This window comes from Canis aureus, chromosome X (genome assembly GCF_053574225.1).
Source record: "Canis aureus isolate CA01 chromosome X, VMU_Caureus_v.1.0, whole genome shotgun sequence".
NCBI classification, from domain to species: domain Eukaryota; kingdom Metazoa; phylum Chordata; class Mammalia; order Carnivora; family Canidae; genus Canis; species Canis aureus.
Window position 1 is genome coordinate 4,407,499 of NC_135649.1, and position 16,880 is coordinate 4,424,378.

The 16,880-nt window shown below is 39.7% G+C and overlaps 1 protein-coding gene across 15 annotated transcripts in view; it reads right to left on the bottom strand.

The window, feature by feature from the left end:
• The window catches only part of VMA21 (vacuolar ATPase assembly factor VMA21), a 75,454-nt gene that overhangs the window by 12,939 nt on the left and 45,635 nt on the right, over positions 1-16,880 (bottom strand). For 5 of the 15 annotated variants that reach the window (XR_013374895.1, XR_013374898.1, XR_013374900.1 and 2 more), the window contains 2 exons: positions 14,760-15,347; positions 13,898-13,935 (listed from right to left, as the gene is read on the bottom strand). The exons of 4 other annotated variants lie outside the window; for them this stretch is intronic. The gene's annotated coding sequence lies outside the window, so the exon portion shown is untranslated. The remainder of the gene's footprint in view (positions 1-13,897; positions 13,936-14,759; positions 15,348-16,880) is intronic. 6 more of the 15 variants (XR_013374901.1, XR_013374904.1, XR_013374906.1 and 3 more) reach the window with 3 other exon arrangements.

A 16,880-nucleotide genomic window follows, 5' to 3' on the forward strand; every position in this document is an offset into this window, starting at 1 on the left:
GCTCAGTTCTCCCCTGCTTTGAAGTTTGTTTTAGACAATCAGAATCCACAAGTTTCTTAAATTCAAGCAGACATTCATTATTGTTGGCTGAATTGTTTTTTTTTTTATTATTTCTATGTGGAGGTAGAAGAAATCTAGAGTTTTTTTTTTTTTTTTGGAATCTAGAGTTTTGAAGTCCTAATTATAACCAAACTTTACATATTGAAATTTGAAACACTTAAAGACAATATTAGATATTTGAATGCCATGTGGCATATACTCAAAGCTTGTCTGATTTCCCATGGGCTAATACAGAAAGCAGAATTTCAATCATTTGCTCATTCTGACTTCTGGTTTCCACATCAGCAAAACATGTTCTGATTGCCCATTTTTGAGCAGGGAACTGTTGTAGATGCAGAGATGAGATGTGGAGTAGGAGAGAGAGAGGTGGGAAGGAGTGGCCAGATATAGAGATGGATGACTGAACCTTGTCGCTATCCTCCCATCAGTGGTCTAGAAAGAGTATTAAGACAGGGACATATACATAATTCAGGAGGGTCAATGGAGGGAAGAAGTGTTCCAGGGAAGTTTCAGGAGTGCCTCCAAGAGGGAGGGGATGGGAACTTGGCCTTGAAGAATAGGAGAATTTCAATCGGTATCCCTGAGGGGCTAGGAGGAGCAAGAGAGTATTCCAGGTAGGAAGAAAAGCAACAACAATGGCACAGAGGTGGGAAAGGGCAGATGAAATCGGGGACGGAACGGAAACAAGCCCATACACTCTAACTGCTTGGTAGGGCTCATGTATGCAGCAAAACCATATGGCTGCCTAATTAGAGACACTCATTTCAATGCTCTTGTGGCATTAAGTTAAGCTACAGGCAGCTCACAGTCCAAGGCTTTTTGGAACTGTAATCCATATAATGACAATGGCTTGTGGACTATTGTCTGGCTAGGCCCCACTGGAAGCTTGTATCAAAGCTAATAATGAGAACTGGGAGCTCCAAAGACCCAGGACAGATGTAAAGCCTTCCTCTGTGTCTGACAAGTTACCAGAGTTCTTGTGTTTGCTTGGAACTTAGCAAAATCAAGACAGAGCAGGAAAGTGGAAGCCAGGGCAGGCTGTTTCTTTTTTGATGGACCTCCTAACAGCTCTGAGGGAGTCCACAAACTGCAAGCCTCTAAAATAGCATTGACTGATTTCAGAATGTACAAAGATAGAATCTGGAAGTCTGAGGCTGGGAGCTGTAATTCTTTACAGCTGGTCTCTAAACAAAAACCTACAGATGCAAACTGGACCAAACTATTTAGAAAAATCAAGAACTCTTTGGCTAAATTTGTACAATAGGCAAAAATTTTAAGAATCCTTCCAGGAATTTCCATTTTCCATTTCCCACTGGGGCACAGTTCAAAGCTGCCCCTTGATACTCGTGGAACACAGCTACAAACCCCACAGCAAGAAGGAAAAGACCGAAAAAACATTCATCCCATCTATATGGCCACGCTTTGTATGACTTTATTCCACGTGCTGTTTCCTCGCTAAAATAATCAGCGTCTCTGATGATCACACATTATGCATTTGACAGTACTGAAAGTGGACACCAGTTTCAGGTACTAGTACATCCAATGAAAATAAAGGTACTTTATGACAAACCTAGGAGCAGAAACTTCATTCACAAAAGGTAATTGCTTTTCCCTACCACAAGCACTGCCTTATGTTCGTTGACTCACTTATTTTTTTTTGACTCACTTATTTTAATTCAAATAATGTATGGTCCACCCCAGCAACCTGAAAAATGGTTCATATAACATTTTAACTCAGATTTACTGAAGTACAATTTTTAAAAAATATTTTATTCATGAGAGACAGAGAGAGGCAGAGACACAGGCAGAGGGAGAAGCAGGCTCCATGCAAGGAGCCCGATGTGGGACTTGATCCCAGGACTCCACGATCATGCCCTGGGCCGGAGGCAGTCGCTCAACCGCTGAGCCATCCAGGCATCCCTACTGAAGTAGAATTTGTATACTATTCACCCTTTTGAGTGTATAGTTCTATGAGATTTGACGAACACATGAAATGGTGTCTCTGTCACTACCATCAACATATAAAACGTTTCCAATACCCCTAAAAATTCCTTGAGCCCCTGCATAGTCAATCCCTTCTGACATCTCTATTTCTTGACAACTATTGATCTGTTTTCTGTGCCTTCAGTTCTGTTTCTTGCCGAATGTTAGGTAAACGGAATCATACAGCATGTAGCCATTTGAGTCTGGCTTCTCTCACTTAGCATAATGTATTTAAGATTCCTTAATGTCATTATGTACATCAATAATTTATTCCTTTTTATTGCTATGTAGTATTCCATTGTACGGATGTACCACAAAGTATTTATCCTTTCATTTGTTGAGGCCATTTGAGTTGTTTCCAGTTTTGAAAGTTATGGATAAAATTTTTACAGACATTCACACCCAGGGCTTTGTGTGAACATAAGATATCTAAAGCTCAGTATCTCTAAAATTAAATTATTGATCTTTTTCTCCAACCTGCCCACCAATGACTTTCCCTTTCTCATTAGATGGCAATTTCATCCTTCAAGTTGGTCATGCCAGAAACAACTGCAGGCATTAAACTTGTCACTTCTGAAAATAAAATAAAATAAACTTGTCACTTCTGGGATGCCTGGGTGGCTCAGCAGTTGAGCACCTGCCGTCAGCTCAGGGTATGATCCTGGAGTCCCTAGATCAAGTCCCACATCAGGCTTCCTGCATGGAGCCTGCTTCTCCCTCTGCCTATGTCTCTGCCTCTCTCTCTCTCTGTGTGTGTCTCTCATGAAGAAATGAATTAAAAAAAATCTTTTAAAAAATAAACTTGTCACTTCTCTCATGCCACAACAATCTGTCAGTATATTGTGATGGCTCTACCTTAAGAATATATCCAGAATTCTACTACTTTTCACCACCTCCACTGCTACCACCTGGTCCAATCAACTGTTATCCCCTACCTGGATTACTGCATTAGCCTCCTAAATGGCAGCCCCTCTTTGGCCCTTGACCCCTATAGTATAGTCTCAACACAGCAACCAAAAAGCTCTTTCTAACATGCTAAGTCAGATCGTGTCACTCCTTTGCTTCCCATTTCACTCAGGGGAAAATGCTAAATCCTTAAAATGCCCTGTAAGGCCCTGTACCATCAGGTCCCTTTCCCTGCCACCTGTCTGATCTTCTGCTACTTACCTAGCCACATTGGTCTCTTTGCTGTTCTTCAAATACGTGTACCTCGCTCCTGCCTCAGGGCCTTTGCACTGACGGTTCCCTCTTCCTTGAATGTTCCTTCTCTAGAGTTTCATAAAGTTAACTCCCTCACCTCCTTCAAGTCTTTGCTTAAGTGTCATTTTCTCAATAAGGCCTGTCCAGACCATTCTGTTTAATGTAACATCCTGCCCCAACCTCACATACACATCCCACATACACATACACTGTACTCTTGATCCACCCTACCTTGCTCTACTTTTTCATTTTTGTAAACGTTTATCACTTTCCAATATACTATTGTTACATTCATGTATGAATCACGTTTAGTATCTGTATTCCTCTACTAGAATGTGAGTTTTATAAGGGACGGACCTTTGCTTTATCACTAAGATATTTCAATCACCTAACACCTCCTGGCACAAAACAGGCACTCAACAAATATCTGCTGAGAGATGGACTAAAAGAACTTATGTAAGAATAATCCTCTGTGTGCAGTTTCCTAATACCCAATGCCAAGCTGGTCTTTTTTTTAAAAGAAATGTGGTTTTTAAAAAGACTTTATTTGAAAGAGAGAGAGAGAGAGAGAGAGAGAGAGAGAGAGAGAGAATGAGCAGAGGAGGGGCAGAGGGAGAAGCAGATTCCTTGCTGAGCAGGGAGCTCAACAAGGGGCTTGATCCCAGGACCCTGAGATCATGACCTGAGCAAAAGGCAAATACCCAACTCACTGAACCACCCAGGTGCCTCTCCAAGCTTGTCTTTTTAAAGGTCCTCATGAGCTGCAGCAGCCTAGATGTCGTGTGCAATTTGGAGAGTTGGGGAAAGGCACTGCCAAGAATCCAAGCCTGGAATTTCAGAGAAGTCTTTTGAGTGTCATGGTGCCTGGGACATTTGGCCGATTTATATCAAGGTTTAGCCTCCATGCGGCAAACAGCAGCTATCTTTAGTATCAGCAACTTTTTTTGGACTGCAACATCAAATGTGTTCCAAGAAGTAATTGCGAAAGAGGAAAACTGCTCAGCATGTACAGTGCCTCTGAGGCGACAAGGGAAATACCACACTGAACCTAGAACTCAAAAATAACCAACCACTTAGGATAACCACTTAGGTTGGACTAATATAACTGATATATTAGTTGACATGGCAAAAATATGGGGAACTTTCCACCACACTGAATGAACACTCCTGAACATCTGCCAGTTAATTATAAAAGTGTTCTTTTCAAGAAAAATTGACTCATGTGGTTGGTACTGCTTTCTGATAAATACTGGGATGTTCTTAAAATTGCTGCCCCAAAAGCACAGACTTTGGATCACATAATCAATTAGTATTGGTTGAGTGAACAAATGAAACTTAGGATCATGGAATTTAGTATATGAAGTGGAAATAGCACTGGATTTGGGGAGACGGTACCTGAATTTGAATCCAAATACTACTACTTGGGACGCCTTGGTGGCTCAGCGGTTGGGCATCTGCCTTCAGCTCAGGGCATGATCCCAGGATCCGGGATCGAGTCCCACATCAGGCTCCATACAGGAGCCTGCTTCTCCCTCTGCCTGTGTCTCTGCCTCTCTCTCTCTGTCTCGAATGAATGAATTAATGAATGAATGAATAAATAAATACTACTTATTAGCCTTGTGATATCAAAACTCTGAGATTCAGTTTCATCACCTATAAAATAGAATAATGGTTGTTGCCCTGATTACCATGTAGAGTTATGAGGAAGAGGAATAAATAACAAAATGGATATGAGAGCTATTTGTAAATTGCGAAGCATGGGACAGGTATATTACTATGCATTTTAGAGCTGAAGGGTCATCTAAAGCAATCATCTTTTTACATTTTATTTTATTTATATTTTATTTATTTATTCATGACAGACACAGAGAGAGAGGCAGAGACACAGGCAGAGGGAGAAGCAGGCTCCATGCAGGGAGTCTGATGTGGGACTTGATTCAGGGACTCCAGGATCACGCCCAGAGCCAAAGGGAGATGTTCAACCACTGAGCCACCCAGGCATTCCAGCAATCCTCTTTTTTTTTAGATTATTTATTTATTTATTTATTTATGAGAGAGAGAGAGAGAGAGAGAGAGAGAGAGAAGCAGGCTCCATGCAGGGAGCCCGACGCAGGACTCGATCCCGAGTCTCCAGGTTCACGCCCTGGGCCCAAGGAGGCACTAAACCACTGAGCCACCCGGGTTGCCCAGCAATCCTCTTTTTAAACAGAGAGATCCTGAGGCTCATAGAGGGACAAATGCATGATCAATGAGGCAATGGTATTGCAGGGTCTACAAACCAGGCCTCTTGACTCACAACCCAGTTCTCTTTCCATTATATCACAACTATTTTATGTTTCTCTGAAAGTGAGGAAGGATGCCAAGAGTCTGAGGAGACCAAGGAAGCTGGAGTTAGCTGGGACACAGTACCAAAAGGAAATAACTGCACAAAGAGAAAATTAGAGATTCACAGAGTACTCCCCTCAAGTATTCAGGTGAGTACTGATCAGCACATGCATATTAGAAAGCTAGCCACGGCTAGAGAAAGAACTTCTCCCCAAATTCTAGGAGTTCTTGGAGTTCTCACAGAGCTGGGAATAGAGACAGTTCTCACAAGCCACACTGGAATCCTCATGGCTCACAAGGCATAGGGTATTCAAAAGGGTCTTGGCTCAGTGGTAGGAAACAACTATAGAACAAATGCTGCTCTGTTTCCTTCTAAAGTTTTAAAGAAAGTCAAGAAAAGATCAAACTATTCCAAGTAACCTAATTACATACCAGAAAAAAAGTTCAAGAAGAATGTAAAAACACCAAGCACAATTGACAAAATGCAACCCAAATCCAGCAACATACATATATATGCAATGATCAAATGGGATTTATCCCAGGAATGCAAAGTTGGTTCAACATCTGAAAATCAATTAATGTAATGTCATATCAATAAAATGAAAAACCAAAAATCACATGATAATCTCAATAGATGTAGAAAAGCATTGGACAAAACCCAACACTCTTTCATGATAAAAACACTCAACAAACTTGTAACAGAAGGAGACTACTATATATGTTGGCAAATTGAACTCCAATAAAAAAAAATACAAAAAATAAAAAATAAAAATGAAAAAAAATGTGTGACCAAAAAAAAAAAAAAAAAAAAAAACAGAAGGAAACTTCATCAACTCAATAAATGGCATCTATAAACAACCAAGAGCTGAGAAGAAAAGGTATAGACAGGGAGAAGACATTTGCAAAGGTATATCGACATTTGCAAAGGTATATCTGATAAAGGACTGTTACTAAAATTATACTCCCCCCCCCCCAAAAAAAAAACCCTCTTAAAACTCAGCAATAAGTTATGCCTGGGTGGCTCAACGGTTGAGCGTCTGCCTTCAGCTCAGGGCATGATCCCAGGATCTTGGATTGAGTCCCATATTGGACTCCCTAGAGGGAGCCTGCTTCTCCCTCTGCCTGCGTCTCTGCCTCTCTCTCTCTCTCTCTCTCTCTCTCTTTCTTTCTGTGTGCCTCTCATGAATAAATAAATCTTTAAAAAAAAACAAACAAAAAACTCAGCAATAAGAAAACAAACAGCCCAATTAAAAAATGGGACAAAGGCCCTAACAGACAACTCACCAAAGAAGATATACAGACAGCAAATAAGTATATGAAAAGATGCTCCAAATCACATGTCATTACAGAATTGCAAATTAAAACAAGAATGAGATACCACTACACACCTATTAAAATGGCCAAAATCCAGAGCGCTGACTACACCAAATGTTGGGGAGGATGTGGAGCTAAAGGAACTCTCATGTCTCTGGCGGGAAGGCAAAATGGTAGAGCCAGTTTGGAAGAAAGTTTGGCATTTTCTTACAAAACTAAACACCATATCATTCAGCAATCACACTCTTGGTAATTACCCAAAGGAGACGAAAACCTATGTCCACACAAAAACCATCACAGGGATGTCTATAGCAGCTTTATTTACAATCAGGCAAAATGTGGAAGCAACCCAGATGTTCCTCAATAGGTAAATGGATAAACAAACTAGGGCACATCCCAACAATGGTGCAATGGAATATTATTTAGCACTAAAAAGAAGTAAGCTATCAAGCTATTAAAAGACATGGAGAAAGCGTCAGTGCACATTGTTAAAGAAGCCAATCTGAAAAGGATATGTTCTGGGAGAGGCAAAACAATGGAGACAGTAAAAAGATCAGTGGTTGCCAGAAGTTCAGGGTCAGGTGGGATTAACAGGTGGCATACAGGGGGTTTTTAGGGCAGTGAAATTATTCTGTATGATACTGTAGTGGTGAATATATATCATTGTATGTTTGTCAAAACTCATAGAATGTACAACTCAAAGAGTGAACCCTAATGTAACCTATAGACTTTAGTTAATAATAATTAATTATTGGCTCACCAATCATAAAACTGTAACACACTAATGCAAGGTGTTAATAATAGGGGAATCTGTATGGTGAGGAGAGGTTGGGGCCCAGAGAGAAACTCTCTATACTTTCTACTCAATTTTTCTATAGACCTAAATCTACTCCAAAAAATAAAGTCTATTAACTTTTAAAAACACCACTTATAGTATTACAAAAAACAAAACTCTTTAGTCATAAATCTAACAAATTATACACAAGCCTTTTGTGGAGAAAATTGTAAAACTTTATTGAAAAACTCCCTTCAAATATGGAAATAATGGAGAAATGTATCATGACCTTGTGTAAGAAGATTCATTAACTTAAAAATATCAATTATCAGGTGGAGGAATGGGCAAAATGAGTGAAGTCGAGTGAGAGATATAGACTTCTAGGTATAGAATGAATAAATCATGGGGAAAAAGGCACAGCATAAGGAACAGAATAAAGTTAATGGTATTATAGTAGCATAGTATGGTGACAGATGGTAGTTACACTTGTGGGGGGTATAGCATAATGTATAAATTTGTCAAATCATTATGTTGCACATGTGAAACTAATCTAACATTGTGTGTCAGCTATACTTCAATAAAAATATAAAATTGATTCCCATATGTCAAATGCAATTCTAATAAATTTCCCAATTTTTTTGTGGAAAACAAGCTAATTCCAAAAAATGCTAAAAAATCAGAGGGCGGAAAAAAAAAAATCAGAGGGCGGGGATCCCTGGGTGGCTCAGCAGTTCAGCACCTGCCTTCAGTTCAGGGCATGGTCCTGGAGTCCCGGGATTGAGTCCCACGTCGGGCTCCCTGTGTGGAGTCTGCTTCTCCCTCTGCCTGTGTCTCTGCCACTCTCTCTCTGTGTCTCTCATGAATAAATAAATAAAATCTTTAAAAAAAAAATCAAAGGGCCAAAAGCAGCCAAGATATTGCAAAAGAATGATCCAGATGGGAGGATAAACTGCCAGATATCAAGATTTTTTAATATTTATAGTGATCAACAGAAATGATGTGCTATAAATGCTGTGTGTGTATGATTCACCTCTGATAATAATTAAGGAATAATTAAGGGGTTGTATGATAAGAAATTTGCTACGATGTTACACTGATGCCTGAAATAATTTTGTTTCTTTCACATTACATCTTCCTAACAAAAATAATTTAATAGAAAAACTATAGTAATTAAGACCATGTGGTTTTAGTGCAAGGGTAGATAAACAGTCCATTGGAATAGGATGGAGTCTGGAAATAAGTACACACATACACAGCATCTCGATTGATGACAGAGAAGTAATTACAGATCATTGAAGAGGATGGACTATATAATACAAATGATTCTGGGACAGAAGTTTATCTAAAAAAAAAAGAAGAAAAGAAAGAAATCCCTATTTTGCACCATATGAAAATCACTTGTATTTGTATTGAAGATTGTTCTTGGACTTAAATGTAAATATGAAACTATAAGATGTTTAAAAGACCACACAGGAGTACAGCTTTATGACCTCAGATTAGAGAAGCAAGCAAAAACCGCTAAAGAAAATGATGATCTTCTTTTCACTAAAAATCCCTACTGAAAGTAACAAAGACAAACCACATGCTGGAATGAGATACTTAAGTATATAAAGCTAATAAAAAATTAATATAGGCAATATATAAAAAACTTTCTAAAAATCAGTAAGAAATTATCACCTAATCTAAAAACTGGACAAAAGACACATTTTGAAGAAAATGTTTATAATGAATATAAACATTAGATCATTTTAATAAAGAAAACGTAAATTAAAACTAAATGAGATATATTTCAGACCTACGAAATTGGCAAAGGCCAAAAAAATTAGAGAATATTTGTTGACAAAATATGGAGCAACAGGAACTTGCACCTACAACTGCTAGAAATGTAACAACTATTTTGGAAATGTTGGGCATTACCTGCTGGAATTGGCATGGCCTTACCCTATAACCTAGCAATTATATTCCTTGGTTTGGAGAAACTTTTTCATAAATGCATCTAGAGGCATATAAAAATAGTCATTGTAGTATTTGAAATGGGCAGAAACCTGACAGAATTACCCAAGTATCTATTAATAGTAGGATACACTGTGGTATATTTCTACAGTGGGACAGTATGCAGCAGGAAAAATGAATGAATCATACTTATGTGCATCTTACAAAGCTGAATCTTAGGGACATAATAAGTGAAAGAAGTAAGTCACAAGAGAAAACATGGAGAAAACATGTGCTATGATTCCATTTATGTAAGGAACAGGCAACACTAAACAATACACAGTGAGGATACATGAACAGTAAAATTATAATAAAAAGCAGGTGAATGTTTAATTTAACATTAATGACAGTGTTTGCCTGTAATCTACAGGATTAAAAATGATGTGATCAAGTAAAGGTTTCCAAGAGGCTTCTAAGGTACTAGTTAGGTGTTCATTTTATAATTTTAAACTGTACATGAACAATTTATATATTCTTCTCTATGCATTATATACTTCATAAAATATTTTTAAGGGTAAAGAGTTAAAAATAAGCACAATAGTTTGAAGAATAAAAACAAAGTGAGGGGACTCCGACTAATGGAACAAAATAGATAGTCTGAGGGAAATGAAAAAAGTACATTTTACCAAACATCATACCAAAAATCTTTGTCAATTTTCAGGTAAAGAAGTCAACGTGAAAACAAAATTTTTAAAATCTTAAGAAGAAATTTAAAAAGATTTATTTATTCATGAGAGACACAGACTGAGAGAGAGAGAGGCAGAGACATAGGTGGAAGGAGAAACAGGCTCCACGCAGGGAGCCTGATGAGGGATTCAATCCCGGATCCCGGGATCACGACCTGAGCCGAAGGCAGATGCTCAACCGCTGAGCCACCCAGGAGTCCCTTAAGAAGAAAAAAATTTATTTACTTATTTTTTATTTTTATATTTTTAACACCCAGTGCTCATCCCATCAAGTGCCCCCCTCAGTGCCCATCACCCAGTCACCCCCACCCCCCGCCCACCTCCCTTTCCACCACCCCTAGTTCGTTTCCCAGAGTTAAGAGTCTCTCATGTTCTGTCTCCCTTTCTGATATTTCCCACTCATTTTTCTTCCTTTCCCCCTTATTCCCTTTCACTATTTTTTATATTCCCCAAATGAATGAGACCATATAATGTTTGTCCTTCTCTGATTGACTTATTTCACTCAGAAGAAAATTTTTAAGATCATTTGTATAACTTCTGGGTAAGGAAGAATTAAATAAGTGAGACTCAGAAAGTATAACTTGTAAAAAGAAGATTGATAATTTTCATTACATGAAAATTAAAAATTTCTCTGCATCAAGAGTCATTGGGAAAAAATAAATATAAAGCAATATCATAGACGAAATATTTGGAACCCTTATTCCTAACAAAGGAGTAGAATATGTAAAGGATATATTAAAAACTCTTATTAATCAATACCTAAAAACCAAATACATTCTAAAAATGTGCAAAAAAATAGAAACAGGAAATTCAGAGAAGAGAGAACATGAATAAACTCATGAAAATATGTTCAACTCCACTGGTAATCAGGGAAATGCAAATTTAAACCATCCCTTAGGGCAGCCCTGGGTGGCTCAGAGGTTTAGCATCCCCTTCAGCCCAGGGCGTGATTCTGGAGACCTGGGATCAAGTTCTGCGTTGGGCTCCCTGCATGGAGCCTGCTTCTTCCTCTGCCTGTGTCTCTGTCTCTCTCCCTCATTCTGTGTCTCTCATGAATAAATAAATAAAAATTTTTAAAAAATAAAAAATAAAAAAATAAACCATCCTTTAGATTGGTAAAATTTTTAAAGGCTGATAACCCCAAATTTTGAATCAGATATGAGAAACTCCCAAACACTGTTGCCGATTCTTTAAATTGTTATGACCACTTTGGAGAGTAATTTGCAAATATTGAGTAAGGTTAAAAATGGGCATACTCTATGATCCAGAAATTACCCTGTTAGATTATATACCCTAGATTCTGGTTCCTGAGAGCCTTTAAGGGCATCTACTAGATCAACTTTTTTCATAATAACACTAACACATGATTTGTTTTTTATCTCATGAGTGTACAGTGGAGTTTTCAAGAGTCTACATGATATATCATATGACAACAGATCGAATGGAGAAATTGGTGGGAAAATCCAAACGTTACAGAGATTTGCAAAGATATAAAACAATAGCACTCTTATAAAGTTTCTTTTTGTTTTGTAAAATAACAGGTTTTCATTTTTATAAAAATGTTACTTCTGGGATGCCTGGGTGGCTCAGTGGTTGAGCATCTGCCTTTGGCTCAGGGTGTGATCCCGGGGTCCAGGATCGGGTCCCACATCAGGCTCCCTGCATGGAGCCTGCTTCTCTCTCTGCCTGTGTCTCTGCCTCTCTCTCTCTTCTCTCTCTCTCTGTGTTTCTCATGAATAAATAAATAAAATTTTTTAAAAAAATGTTACTTCTACATGAACAAAGAATTATTTAAATTATCTCATCCTTAATTTCTATTTCTCTTAAATAACATTAGCTATATAACCCACATAAACAAGAGCTCTTTGGGGTCCTCAATAATCCATGAGTCTCCATCTCGACTCATTTACCAATGTTTGCTAAGCATCTTCTAGTGCCAGGCTCTAGAATGGGCTCTTTATGGCATACGGGGACACAAGGTACCCCAGCTCCACCTTCTTCGAGGCTCTGGCTGAATCTAGTTGATTCCTCCATAGACAAGTGACCCCAAAGAAGCCTCAGGGTTATTTTATCCATAGCACTAAAAGCCTCAGCTACTTTCCTCCCACCCCTGAAACGTTGCAATTTTCTAGTTGTTCCACTATCATGTTACCAGTGTGGTCATCTACCAACCTCAGGGCCCAGAGCCTGGGAAGATTCCAGTGGCATCTGTGCTTCTAGTTTCAGTCATGTAAGTTGCCAGGTCATAAGAAAAAAATGGTAACAGACCACATCTGGGCTCATATTTAATTGCCCGCCGAGTTCAACTAGTTACCACCACAGATTCTTTAATTTGAATGTTGTTCCCTCTTAGCCATATTACCCACTTATTCTGGGATTTTAAAAGTGGCCCCAGAGAGCTACAGTTATTAAGAATATGGCACTCTTCACAAATACCAATATAATACCACTGTTCAACTCATCTGAGCACAGGGGCATTATTGGCAACTGACAGGCTGCCTGATATACTCAGAGCTTTCTTAAATTCCACAAATTTTTGACTCTCCATATTTTTTTGAAGGTCACCTGTGTGCCAGGCACTGGGAGATCTACTCTATCCAAATACATATCAAATACATCAGTGTTATTTTCTTCACCTAATCCTTGTAACAGCCCTGATGGTTAATGATATCATCTTTTTACAGACCCAGCACATACATGCATTTCAGTGCTAAGGCTTCTTGGTTGCTGGTGCCTTTTGAAAAATGGAGAACAGTGGTAACAATTCAAGAGGGGCCTGCTCTCATGGGCTTTGTGAACTGTCCATTCACGGAGGGGATATCTCTCCATGGGTTCTCTATCTATCCATCATCTATCTATAATGTATCTACCTTTACCTATCAATCTATCAGTGTGTTTTGATACACACATGTAGATCTCTCTATATATATAAATACTTATGTATGTTGTTCCCTCATTTGATATTCCCAAGAATGGTTATTATACCCATCTTACAGACAAGGGAGGGATAAGAGGCAAAAACTTTTGGTTAAGTCACTTGTCCAAAGTCATAGAGCTCCTAAGTGGTGGGCCACGGCTTCCTGCTCAGTATTTTTTTTTTGTTAATTTTTTTTTACTTATTTATTCATGAGAGACACACACACAGAGAGAGAGGCAGAGATGCAGGCAGAGGGAGAAGCAGTCTTCATGCAGGGAGCCTGATGTGGGATTCGATCCTGGGTCTCTAGGATCAGGCCCTGGGCTGAAGGCAGGCGCTAAACCATTGCCTGCTCAGTCTTATATGACTTCCATGAGCTTTCTTGACACAGTCCTCCAACCCCATCCTGTAGCCTTCTCTGACTCCTCAGTAGCCATCTCCCTTACATGGCCCTAATTCAAAGAAACCCAGAGTAAAAAAAAAAGTAACAGAGTGGACAGCTTCCTTAGAGCCTACTCAAATTTGCCATGGATCCTACTCCCAAGCTTTCAAGATTCACAGGGAAAATCTGCTCCCTCTACCACATGACAGCTCTTCTGAAATGGCTCCTGCACACTGTTTTTTGCCATTAACTAGCTGTGTTACCTTGACTGTTACTCCCTTCTGAGCCTTGGTTTCCTCGCCTGTTGATCGAAAAAAAAATGAATTAATAATCTGAGTCACGTTTTAGCTCTGAGATTCTATAATTTTAGACACAAAAGAAGTCAGGTCTTCTTAGTGAAAACCAAAGTACTCTGATTTGAATTTCCAAGACTAGAGAGCACACTTGTGGATTAGCTGATCTGTAGAAAGCACAGACACTTGACAGAACATAACTTCTTGAAAAGCTAAAAACCAAAGCAGCCCAATCCTCCACCACTTGAGCAAGGTTGCAACACAGCAAAGCAAAACAACAAGCCCAATTCAGCTGCCACTCGTCTCCAACCAGACTCATGAATATCATTTGCCAAGTGGCTTCACACGACCCCTTACAAGCAAAGTACTGCTAGTGGGAGGGAATGAAACAAGTATTGACCTGGAAAGTAAACTAAGTTCAGATCTCAGTCCAGCCACTTTTGGGCTGTTTCACTGCCCTGAGCTTCAGCTTCCACCTCTATAAAGTGGGATAATAATTCCTGCCTTGTGTGGCCTTCAATGGATTGTTGTGCAGTGTTTTAGTGGCTGTCAAAATGCCTTAAAAAACTTTAATGCGGTAATGTGAATTTAATCTGATTAATTCCTTGAGAACAAGAGCTAAGGTATCACCGGGCCCAAGGATTTACAGAATTCATTATGGCCAGCTAGACAGGGAGGTACCAGTCACGAATCAATTTTCCCCTATAAGTGTTTTTGATAAAAGCCAAACAATGGAATCTTCCTAAAAGAATACAAAGAGCTAATAACTGAGGCCAACACTTGATTTAAGAATAGGATTCAGTTTGATCATGATCACAAATGATGCACTTACCTTATGTGCCCAGAACGAGAGGAGAGTGCCCATAAGCCCAGCCAATCTTGATGGCTCCTGGAAGGGCCAGGTCTTTCTGTCGTTGACTGCTCAATGGCAAACAGTGGTAACGTGCTTTGTGGGTAGAAAATAGCTATCTCCAATGGAGAGGAGAGTGGCAGTATCCAGCCTGGTCATCTTTCTTCTGAGACAGGTTTCGTCATTTCTTGCCCAGAGTGGTCTTTGCAAAAGCCCCAGGGGAACAGGCTGTTACTCCCGGGCTCAACCAGCTAGGTGATTCTTAAAATGTCTAAATCTAAAGCCTAAGGAACTACAAAGAACAGAATTGGCTAGTAGACAAGATCCTATTTGTTGCACGATTCATTCCCTTCATCAGAAGACTCACAAGTAAACTGGCACAGAAAGAATCCTTTTTGTGGATAGTCCTCTGGTCTAGGTTGCCAAAGTCAACCAGAAATAAAGCAGCCTGAGGGACCTTGAGAGCCTGGACAGCCAGTTGGCCAGTTGGATGGGGAGACATACAGGCAAGTGGGCAACAGGGAAGGTGGGCTGGCAGGCAAGGGCTCTGGCTTGGTACCCAAGGACCTGCTGGGAGTGAGAAGAAAAACAGTGACCAGAGGGAGCCAGGTATCTAGGAGGGAAGAAGACTGAACTCAATCATTTGCTCACAATCAGAACTGGAATCCAGTCTAGATATTTGCAGCTTTTGAAAAATCTTCAGTTGTGTCGAAGAGTGAAAGGAGTATTAGATGTCAAGCTTCTGTTTTTTATTTTGTCTTGAGAGTTAGAAGAGGTAGGACTTCAGTTTGCTGAGCCTGGACCATGGGGAAGCCTGCTCAGTAGACCTCTTCTCAATGACAATGACTACTCAAACTCCACATCATTCCTTCTTTTCCAAGCTCTAGCTATCCTCCCAAAAAAACATCAAGCTCCTCAAAATATTAGCAAGAAGCTGGTCTAGTTGGCCCATAAAGAGCCTCTCTTGACCATAAGCTCCTGAGAACCACACTTTTCCATGCCCAAATCAGATCCAGGTCTTCAGGGTGACAGTGGCCTTTGCACTTTTTTCTGTTGTTTGGGCCTTGGTTGCCTCATGGTAAAGCTGAGTACAGAGTACCTAAGGATTGTCTACAGCACCTCCTGGATCACCACTGCCAATAATCACATGACAGTTCCTCAAAGTTCAAGGTCTCTAACTAAATTCATTATGTTCACTTTCATACTTACCCACCTCCACAATTGCTTCTATCTCAATGGCTGTTGATGTTCTTAGAACCTCAAGTCAAACCTGGGAAGCAGCCTAGATTTTACCACTGATACTAAGCTTGCTTACCTTGTATTAAGGCCAGTGCTATGTAGTTTATGCATATTTTGATTACCTAAACCCATTGATCTTACCTCCTTGATATGACATGAAGCTTGTCACTACATAGTTCAGCCTCGCACCATCTCTTGTCTAAACACTTGCCATGACTTCATTGGTTCATTTATTCAACCAAAATTTATTGAGGCTCTACCATGTGCTAGGCATTGGGCTGAGGATTCAGTAATAAGCAAAACATATCCCTCCTCCCATGGAGCTTACATTCTAGAAGAGACAAGGGTTAAGCCAGTTGTTCAATCCATTCTCACTACAGCCAGCTTGCTCTTTCTAAAATACAGATCTAACCTTTCAGGTACTACCATGAAACCTTCAGGATAAGGTCCAAACTTGTTAACTTGGCATTTAAGGCTTCACATGCCTTTCCCAATTTACCTTTTCAAACCCCAAATCCAGTCTCCTCCCTAAAACAGATGAGGATACACATACACACACTTAAGTCCCTCCTTTCTACTTCTAACAGCTTATCGGCCAGCCAGACTTCATTGAAACCATGCTCTCCTAACAGCTCATGTATAACCATACCTGCATGGCTTCAGAGTCCCTCTCTGAAAACTAGTCCCTAGGGGCTTTCCCCATCCCAAAGGCTGGTGTCTCATGAAACCAGATTGCCCATAATGAGGCTGAATATTGGAAGGAAGCCTTGGCACCCCTACTTCCTCTGTCTGTAATGGCCTTCTCCCCTGTACCTGGAAAACTCCTATTTATCCTTCAGATCCCAGCTTGGATGGTTCTTTCTC